This window comes from Calonectris borealis, chromosome 3, assembly GCF_964195595.1.
Source record: "Calonectris borealis chromosome 3, bCalBor7.hap1.2, whole genome shotgun sequence".
NCBI lineage: Eukaryota > Metazoa > Chordata > Aves > Procellariiformes > Procellariidae > Calonectris > Calonectris borealis.
Window position 1 is genome coordinate 107,408,090 of NC_134314.1, and position 9,738 is coordinate 107,417,827.

Here is a 9,738-nt window from a genome sequence, read left to right on the forward strand (position 1 = left end):
CAGGCACAAGGCTGTCGGCACGGCCGAGCACCAGGAAAGCGGAGCTGAACAAGTCAATCACGGGCCCTTGGCTTTCAAGCGTACGAACTTTGATACTCCCTACTTCTTGAATTGCTCTTTGGCAAGTCAAAGCACTATATTGAATTCAGTTGCATAATATTGTTTCACAAACATATTAATGTTCCTGCTCTTGTTATTAAGCATTCCTATCCCGTTACTACATGCAGCGTCAAGTGCTCTTCAAGTGCTTTTAGGGTGAATCCAGAGCAATGCGCCGGCATTTGCTCCTTAGGCCACAGCTCCTCTTTGAGGACCTCCAACCTAACTTCTTCCATCCACACTTTCTGTGAGGAGCACTGAGCCCCGAGATGTAAGCAATTCCCTCACCTCATTTTACAGGCGAGAATGCTGAGGATGAGCATTAAAATCACACTTCAGTATGTGTCTGCCTGCCAGAAAGAAAGAGGACCAGAAACAAGGAAACCTCCCCTGGCATAGCTGTCAGGTGAGATCCCAGATCAGGGAGATCAGCCCCTGCTGTAACCCCTGCGCTGGCTGGTGGCCAGGATGTGCTCCAGGAAAGGGCTGAAGGAGCTCGCATCCCTCAGAGTGGGAACACAGCATTGCTACAGCCACAGCACCTCCCTCGGCAGCATGGTTTGTTCTTGATGTTGGCTTGGAGTCGACAGTTTCCAGAGGTCCCAGCTGGGCTGGGATCACATGGAGATCCAACACTGAACGTCCAGCTCAAACACGTGCCCAGAGTCAATAGCAAAGGAGTTGCACTTCTCAAGACTACAAACTTAAAAATCCTGTAAGGCCTTCTCCTACTACTGACAGGATATCAAGTGAAGGCTCTTCCCAGTAAACATAGCTGAGTGCTTCTAGTCCAAGTGCTCCAAAGGGGATCAGGCAAATAAACATTCGGAACGAAGACAAGAAATACCGGCATAGAGTATGTGGTTAGAAACTGTCATCTAGAAGGAAAGCTTCACTTCCCTCTAAGTCTGGCAGGCTGAAGAGACTGAAGTAGTAGTCTGGGAAAGCTTGAAACTCTGGGGAGCCTCTGTAAGTCAATATTTTTTAAGATCTCTCATGAATGGAAGAATATGTCGTTATTTTCTATAAAGAGAATTTCACCTTCACATCAAGACCCAATTCAGGATACAAGTCTATTTGGCCCCCCTTTACAACCATGTAGTCTATTTGGCCCCCCTTGACAACCACGTTGTCAATACCTACCCTCGAGGCAAGACACAGCAGTCTTGTGAGTGCTGTCAGCTGTTGACACGGACGTTTTCCTTTCTCAACCATAGCCCCATAAAGCCTGGTTCAGCAGTAGCATGACTAGGAGTCCATGCTGCAGAACAAACTGCCTGAAGACAATACAAAGAGGACACAGGAGCCTCTTTCTGTTTTCTCTCTCCCACTAAGGGCCACTAAGAACCCTTCTTCTACCTGGCTTCAACCATGAGTGAACTCTCAGAGTCACCTGGAAGAGCAGCAGCCCCACTTCAAGATGTCAGCACACCACTGACAGATCATTAACAGATCTGGGTGACACTCATGACGCAGCCAGTGGAGCCACCAGCGGTCCCACCGGTGACCCACACAGACCCCGCACCAGCCCCTAGGGAGGCACCTCCACAGCTTCAGGGTGCTTCAAAGTCTGTAAAGCAAATGAGGCAGTCAAGCAAAGTTCCTCCCTCTGCTCACATTTATTATGTGGGATTACTATCCACTGGGAAATACTGACATTCCTTATTGGAAGAAACACCATCATTTCAAAAACTGCCTGCACCGAGCCATTTAAAAAATAGTTCATTTCCAGATGACCAAAAAGTTCTGACAAAAGTCAAAGCACTTCTTTCCAACAGCAACTTTATTTCGTTTTAGATACGCATTCAGAAGATGAAGTCCTTTTCTGGGGTGAGCAATTGAATGGTTTCATCGCTAAAAAGGTCAAAGTGACACACTCTCACCTTATCAAAAGGGTTTCTTTCCAATTATTTTCTAAACAAAAACCTTATTAGAATTATGCATTCCATGCAATGCTTTGCTCTTAATGAAATGAATCATTTTCCTAATGAAAATTAAATTATTTTCATTTTTCTAATGAATAAAATCAAAACATCTTATTCCAAAAATTCTCATCAGTTAAAGTTAAAAGGGAATTATCTAAGAACACAACGGAAATAGAGTAAATCAGCTTCAGATGAGCGCAAAGGGGTGCTTAGCCTTGACACCCACCCAGCATGGAAAATTTTAGCCCCAAATAGCTCAAGTTCACCAAAGTTATAAGGAACTGAAACCTGAGCCTTCTCATGACAAGTGCAAGGAAACCGCAATGAGACTAACAGAGCCAGCAGGCGATGACAAAGTGCCCAAGTCCCCTCCATGAGGCAACGGAATTTAACCTTCACAAGGGTTGCAGGGAAGCCAAGATGGTTCTCAGGTGGACAAAGCTGCCAACAGGCTGGACATCCAGCCCTGTCTCCCAGCATTAGGACGCCAGTTGGACCCAACCGGCTTTCAGTCACCAGGATGCAGCTAGCCCCAGGCCCTCCCCGGGAAGCCGAAGACTCCAGGAGGATCTCAAAGCCTTGGATGGGCACACAATGTCTCCGTTGCCATCTGCAGGTATCCTATCTCAACTGCCCAGAGCAGGGACTAAGATGGACTTTTGGCCATGCAGAAACTCCCTTTCTATCTGGGTCATTGTTTCCATCTCTCTAAACCATGCCAATGATATCGTAAAGAAATGAGTGAAGCAAAATTACTGTTTTGCTCCAGCCCAGCTCCCAGGACCCATTTCTTTCCCTGGTCAGCAGCTCATCTCAAGAGGTCCAGCTACCAGAGGTGGTGTTCCTGATTCCCCACCGCTCAGCAGAGATCCGGCATTGTCCATCAAACCCAAGTGAGGAGAGACTCTCACTTCTGTGCCCAATTTTCCATGTGTGTGCCATCCTCTCCTTCTTAGCATCACCCATGCATGGTACTTTTCAGCAAAGTGGTTATGTCCTTTCCACCCTCCAATCATTAAAAGCCTGAAATTTTTTCACCTTAATGGTGAAAAAGAAAGCCAAGAGAAATACCATCTGCAGCTGAAACAGAAAGAAGAATATTAATAGGCAAAACATCATTATTCTGTGCGTGTAGACCATGTGCCTGGAGTGCTACTGAAGATATCTGGCAGACAGAAACATAGAATAGGAGAGATTAAAGAAGCAAAAATACTATAGTGTATTTCCTTGGGATCTTAGGATGATCCAGAAAGCCTTTTGCCCAGTTTCTCCATACATGACCCTTACTCTGACAGATTGCACTAAGTCATGGTTCCTCTGCTTCCTCACGTACAATGTGCGGTCATCCTAGCGAAAGCAAGGCAAAGGTAGTAGGAGTTGATTTACTTAATTCCCCAGTGGTTTATCGAGCCATATCCAGCCCAGTCATCCCAGGAATTCAGCTGGGAGGGACATCATGTCCAGCGTACCCTGGATCGAACGGCTTGCAAGCAGCAGCTCTTTGCAAGGTGGTGTGTGGGAAAGGGCTCAGCTCTGCAGAAGCCTGTCTTGAACCGGGCTGGTACCGATCAAGCGGCTGCGGCTGGCTGCCAGCGTGCAGCTGACACATTCCCACCACGTTGGGCTGTGCTATAAGGTGCTGCTGTCTAAGCCGTTCAGTCTTCAAAGCCATAGGACATGCACAATTAAAATGAAGATGAGGAAAACATTCCCAGCTTTCAACAGGCATTAACCCGTCCCAAAACCAAATCTCCTGCCTGCACAATACTTAGTGACCTGCATACCATATGGGTGCAGAAGACTAAATCCCCATTTATCAGCCAAAACAGTGGTACCATCGCACCCGTGCTTGCCCTGTCACTACGGTCCCTGCCTTTGCACGACTTTCCTCCATCCTGTAGCACCAGGTAGGCAGCACTCCGCATCTCAGCATGCGCTGCCCAGCCTCTGCCCTGAGCAGGAACATTTCTCAAGTCACTGTCTGTCCCCAGCCTCAGCTTTCTCATCCGTGTAGTACCTGACTCCAGGCTCCTACTGTGAGGATTTCACGATGATTGCAGCAGTACTGAGTGCTATTAAAGACTCAGGTGCAGTTTTCAAGAGTACCTCGCACTGTCTCAAGAGAAAATTTCTGCAAACGCAGCTTAGACTGAAGTCACTGAGGACACAGACTTGGCTTGTTAACAGCGCTCGTTATAGCCCCTGGAAAAGCTTTGTGCAGGTGTCCAAGAAGAAAGGGGAAAAAGAGAAGGGAGAAGCACGATAGCACGGGCCCTTTGCCCAACAGCTCCCTCTGAATTACATCCTCTGGCTTTAAAGCCGAGGCTGTAGCCGTGTAAAGCCATGCCAGCCATGTCCGCGGCTGGTGGGGCCAGGGAGCACGGTTCCCACCACACAGGTGCTGAGCAGCTGATGGTCACTGGCACAGGCAGCAGCCCCGCCACCCCCTGAGCGATGAGAGACACTGGTGCGATGGTTCACCGCTCACCAGCATGACCACCTACACTGTGAGACCTGCCAAACCAGTGCTCTTGCTCAGTCTGAAGTCGGGGTTGCACAGACATCTGTGTGCATCCCAGTAGTCTCCCAAAATGCTGCAAAGCCCTTCACGCCCTGGGTCATCTCTGCTGTGGAAAGGCAGCCCGGCCAAGTGGAAGTCCCTTCGGGGCTGCGCTGGAAGCTTGTCTTTTCCAAATACGTCGAAAAGAGAAGGCCAGGGCTGGATGCAGGTTTGCTGAGATCAGGGCTATTCTGGTGCAGACAGGCTATGTGCTGCTGATAGGGAGGATTAATGAGTCAGGCTGCTCATCCGTTGCAATTAGAAACAACACTACAACTATTTTGGTGCCATTTCTCTGTAGAGTACTCAAACGGCTTATCAGCCCCTTCTATATCTCCATGTAATCGTGGCTTTGTTAAATATAGGACGGTAAACTGCCGTATATATGCATTGCTCTCCATTTAGAGCGAAGGTGAGGAGGACCATTTGCTAGTGCTCACACAGCAGTAGAAAGGGGTTTAGTGAATGGCACTAATAAGACCTCAGGGTCACTTCACTGAAGTTAAAATTGCTCTGGCATTTTCAGTGCATATAGGACAGCCAGACACAATGAGGACCTAATTTGTTCTGGCTTCAAGGAGAAGGGCCTCAGCATCTGAAGCTGTAGCTAATCACCACATTTATCAGCAACCAGATAAAGTTTTAAGAAATGGTTTTGTGACATTAATAAAGCAAGAGGAGTTCTAGCTCCTGGACTTTGTTCCTCACTCTGCTCTGTGACCATGGACATCCTCCTCATCCGCCCCGGCTGCAAAATGGGAGGGATAACACCCATCTAAAGGATGAGGTCTTGCCTCCTGCTTCCACAGTGCTAATTACAAGTGTGGGTGATACTTAAGGGCAGAGAGGACTCCCAAAGAAACCCAATCCTGTCTTATAGCCAACATACTATGTTTCATACAGATCCTATAGAGCTCTAAACATTTTATCTGCCTAGACTCCCTGACAAAGGTTACATATTCATGACTGTGCACCAAATGCTCAATACACATAAAAAATTCAGAGTAGGAACTGGGCTCTCATTTCAAGCTTTCTGATATTTTTACTGATGCTACATGGGCAGGAGTTCAGCCAAGTCAGCTGGCAGCAACAGCTCACTTGAGTTTCCCTTTCAGGCACTGTTGCAGACCCCAGCCCAGAAGAGCCAAGCCCAGAGGCTCTCTCCATAGGTTGCATTCCAGCAGAATCAACAGCTGAAGCACAGCTGGGCTCCACACCATGACCTGACGGTCACCGCAGCCCTCGCCACTCGAGGAGCCCAGCTGAAAACCGAGGAGGGTTTGGAGAAGGAGCACAAACTGTCCGTGTGCTCCTCAGCACCCGTTTGCCTCCCCCGGGAAGCGAATCCCTACAAGCTACCACCAGTAACTGCCAAAGCGTGGTCTCAGGTGTTGGAGCATTACAGGACAAAGCAAAGCAACGTGAGGCAGATGCACAGCACTGCATCGAAACTGGATGCCTTGAAAAGAGCTTTCAAATGGATGCTGGAGGGGCAAAGCTTTGTTCAGGACTGTCAGACCTTGTTCAGACTTGTGAAAACGTAAATGGCTCCAGGCAAGCTCCTCAGCCCAGCCGCCAAAATCTCATGGTTTTTCATGCCAGCATCCTCTTTCATCACCCCAATGGATTTTAACAGATGACCAGAACATGCCCTCGGGGAAGCCGCTGCCTATGCCTCTTGGCTAGACATTTTGTACCTGCATGCGTCCTGGACCAGAGAGAGATCTTACAAATCCAGTGGCTCTCCGTTCAGAGTCCCCGCATCACAGACAAACCTCTGTCCATCCTTATAGCAACTTACTGCTCTGCTTTACAATGTGATCTTCTTTAAACTCTCCACTGGCGTCTGCCAGAAGCGCAACTCGATACAAAACCCCCAAGTGCCAGACAGCTCCTTCATCTCTCCGTGACAAATAAATCTTCACGATAAATCCATGCTCTCCAATGTCACCTTTTATATATAGACAATCAAAGAAGCTAAGGTACAGAAGTGTGAAGACAAGGCGTGTGAGTCATATTACATTTAACCTCTGATTTAGTGCTTTTATCTATCAGAAATAGTTTGTTACATGTTTTAACTTTATTCCCTGATTCATGTTAGGGTTTTTTAAGTGTTTCTGTACTGCGTTGAACTCTCCGTCTCCCAGATACAGCGATTCTTACCCCCAGGAATAAAATTTTAGGTTATTTTTCCTCGTCACTGACATGAAGCCAGCCCTGAGGCAGGAGCTCACAGGCTCTCTGCTCACTCTGACAAACTCACGTCACAGCCCGGGAACACGCCGAACAGACGGGCATCTCACGGTGGAGGATTTAAGCCAGACTGGATCCAGCCAAATTCAACAGGAGCTCAGACAGCTTCTGAGGCAAGGGACCATATCTCTACATACTCCAGGATATTGGCTGCGTAAAGATGCAAAGAGCAGATCAGTCATTGAGTCACCAGCAGGATTTCTGGCTGCACCCTGGGTAACTCCTGCTACCGCTCATTGCACCCCTGACAGGCCTCCCCACCCTGGGCAGCACCAAGAGAGACCAGCGTGCTACTCAGTAGGTGATTGCAATGTGCAATTTTGTCATCCCATCAGTGTCCCTCGTTTCTAGTAATGAGTGATTGCAAGCTTGCAAGCAGGAATTGCTGCAGGAGACGGTCTTGGGCTCTGGCCTCCCTAGGAGAGATGCTGCCTAGGTAATACCCAAATCAAACCAAGAGCCCATCAGGGTGGCTGAAAACATTCATCCCTCTGCAGTGTACCTTGAAAATGACTGGCTTTAAATTGCTTTCCTCTAGTCTGAGGAATGACAGGGTTGGAAAAGATGCAGAAGACAGCTAAAGCAAGACAAGAAAGGAGCCTGCTCCTCCATCTCATGCTCCAGTGGGACAAGAATCCAATAGAGGGAGTGGAGATAACAGAAGAAGGAAACCCTCAGCAAGAGGAGCACCCAACTGAGCAGAGAGATTAATACTGCATCCAGCAGTGGGAGGATGCCAGGGGCTGGCAGCACCCAGGACCGCCCCTGGGAACATGGCATGGCTTGAACCACCTCCCTTCGCTGCCAGCAGCAGCATGCTAAGGGGGAAAACCAATGGCTCTAATTATGGGCTACTGATGTCAGGCTGTGCTCAAACCATTTGAAACTTGCTCATCAGTAGCCTCCTCTGTGGTACCTACAGGAGCAGTAGGCAAACATGCCACAGGAAAGCAGATACCCGCTAATGAGACAGCCATCAACCACTTGTTATCTCTCTTCGATCGCTCCTTAACTCAGTCAAGAGATAGCACGCTTTATTTTTGTCCTCCCTACTGAATCAGCATCTTCAGTTCCCAGAGGCTTTCCTGCTGCTGGTAGTGCACATGCCGGGAGCCAGCTCCACCACGGCCGAGCAGGACCCAAGGCCAAAATACTCCCAGTGTGCCCAGCACTTTGCACACCCCTTGTGGCTCCTATCTCGGTCTCCTCAGCTCCTGCATGTGCTTTTGAACACACCTCCCTACGAGGAGTCATTGGCAGATCTTGTGACCATAGGGTAACAATGCACTTCCTACACAATTGCTTCATCTTGAAAGACTCCTAGCCAGTATCTGTCAAGCGGGTAGGAGAGGGACCTTTGATTCGTCTTTCCCCAAAGGATGTTAGCACATTTGTGAAAGATAAAGTCATAGGAAGCCTCAGAAAATTGACTGCTAAGACAAAAAGGGGGATTCGGTTCGGTCCCCAGTGTGACCCAGAAGAATAAAGCATATGAGATACTTAGCATGGAAAGTTAAACAATCTCTTGGCTCTGAAAGTCCAACCTTAAAATCAGGATAGCTTGCAAGATCAATTACTTGAACAGTTTTAGCTTTAACAGAGATTTATAGTAGGTCTTAACACTCTCACACTGATAGTTCACCATTCAGTAGAGTTCCCAGTTTGTAAAGAGAAAGTAAATTCACAACCAGAAGCAGCACTTGCTCCGAACACCTGCCTTGCTCTGCAAGTTGGATCTCACGGACCCCTCACAAGACCTGGGTCTCAAGGGCAATGCTCTAAGAAACAAGCACTCACGAGTCTACCCCAAGCTCCCGAAGCGGAGAAATGGAAGAAAGTTATGAGGTAATTGATTTTCCAGGACCGTACCTATTTTAGCATACCTTGCACACAAGCATACGATGCTGACACTGAGCGGGGACAAGCAGGTCCTGTCCTCTCTGACACCCACGTGTGCACCAAAGGCTATCGAATGATTTTCCTGATTTGTGTTTTGTTCTAACCGTGCCCCACCTCGGAGAGGCTGGGAGTGCGTTGCAGCCAGCAGTAAGAGCAGGGGATCAGTGATCAAGCCTCAATTCTGACCTTAAAGTCAGAAATAACCTTTCTGGAGGTTTCTGTGGCAAAGCAACACCAATGTCTGCGTAAAATCCTTTGCAGCTGTGGCCCCCACCGCTTCAGCCTTGCTTACTCCTAGAAATGAGGGCAAATTTTTTTTTTTTTTCCTGGCTAGGAGCATGTGATGCGCAGACAGAGGCTTTCTACTGATATGCAGGCACATATTCGCAGTGCATCGTATCAGGTACCAGAAAAGGAGGCATCTCCAACACACGTGCACACAGGCAGGACTCCCGGGTGGTCTAACACTCATACAAACCCTAACTGAATTTCTCCCGCCCTCAGACATAAAGATGTCAAGTGATCATTCACTAGCTTCAATAAATTTTGCCTGAAAAAAAAAAATCAGGATTTCTCCCCAGCCTGTTCCCCAGTGAAGGGATTCCCAGGCTGCCATTTCCCAGCATTGCCTTCAGTGGGACATAACCCTCCTGAGCTCCTCTCCTCCAGCCCAGCTCCAAGCGAACAGGTCCACACAAAGGAACGGTTTGATCCAGCCCGTCTCCGCTACCCACAGACCCACAGCAAACTCTGCTCACTCGCAACCTCGCATCGCCCTGCCCCATCGTTCCCGAGTTCATCACACTGGAGGGCAAAGTCAGGCACTACTTCTCACCATGGCGAGCACAAAGGCTGGCGGGGTTTCTGCAGCAGGGAGGAAGCCCTCCAAACTCCACGTTCGTGCATGCAGCAGCAGCGCTGCGCAGCCTTACCAAGGCAAACGCATCAGATCCTCCGCTGCCAGTAACTTACTCAGGGCTCTTCTTTGGCTTAAATAAGAAC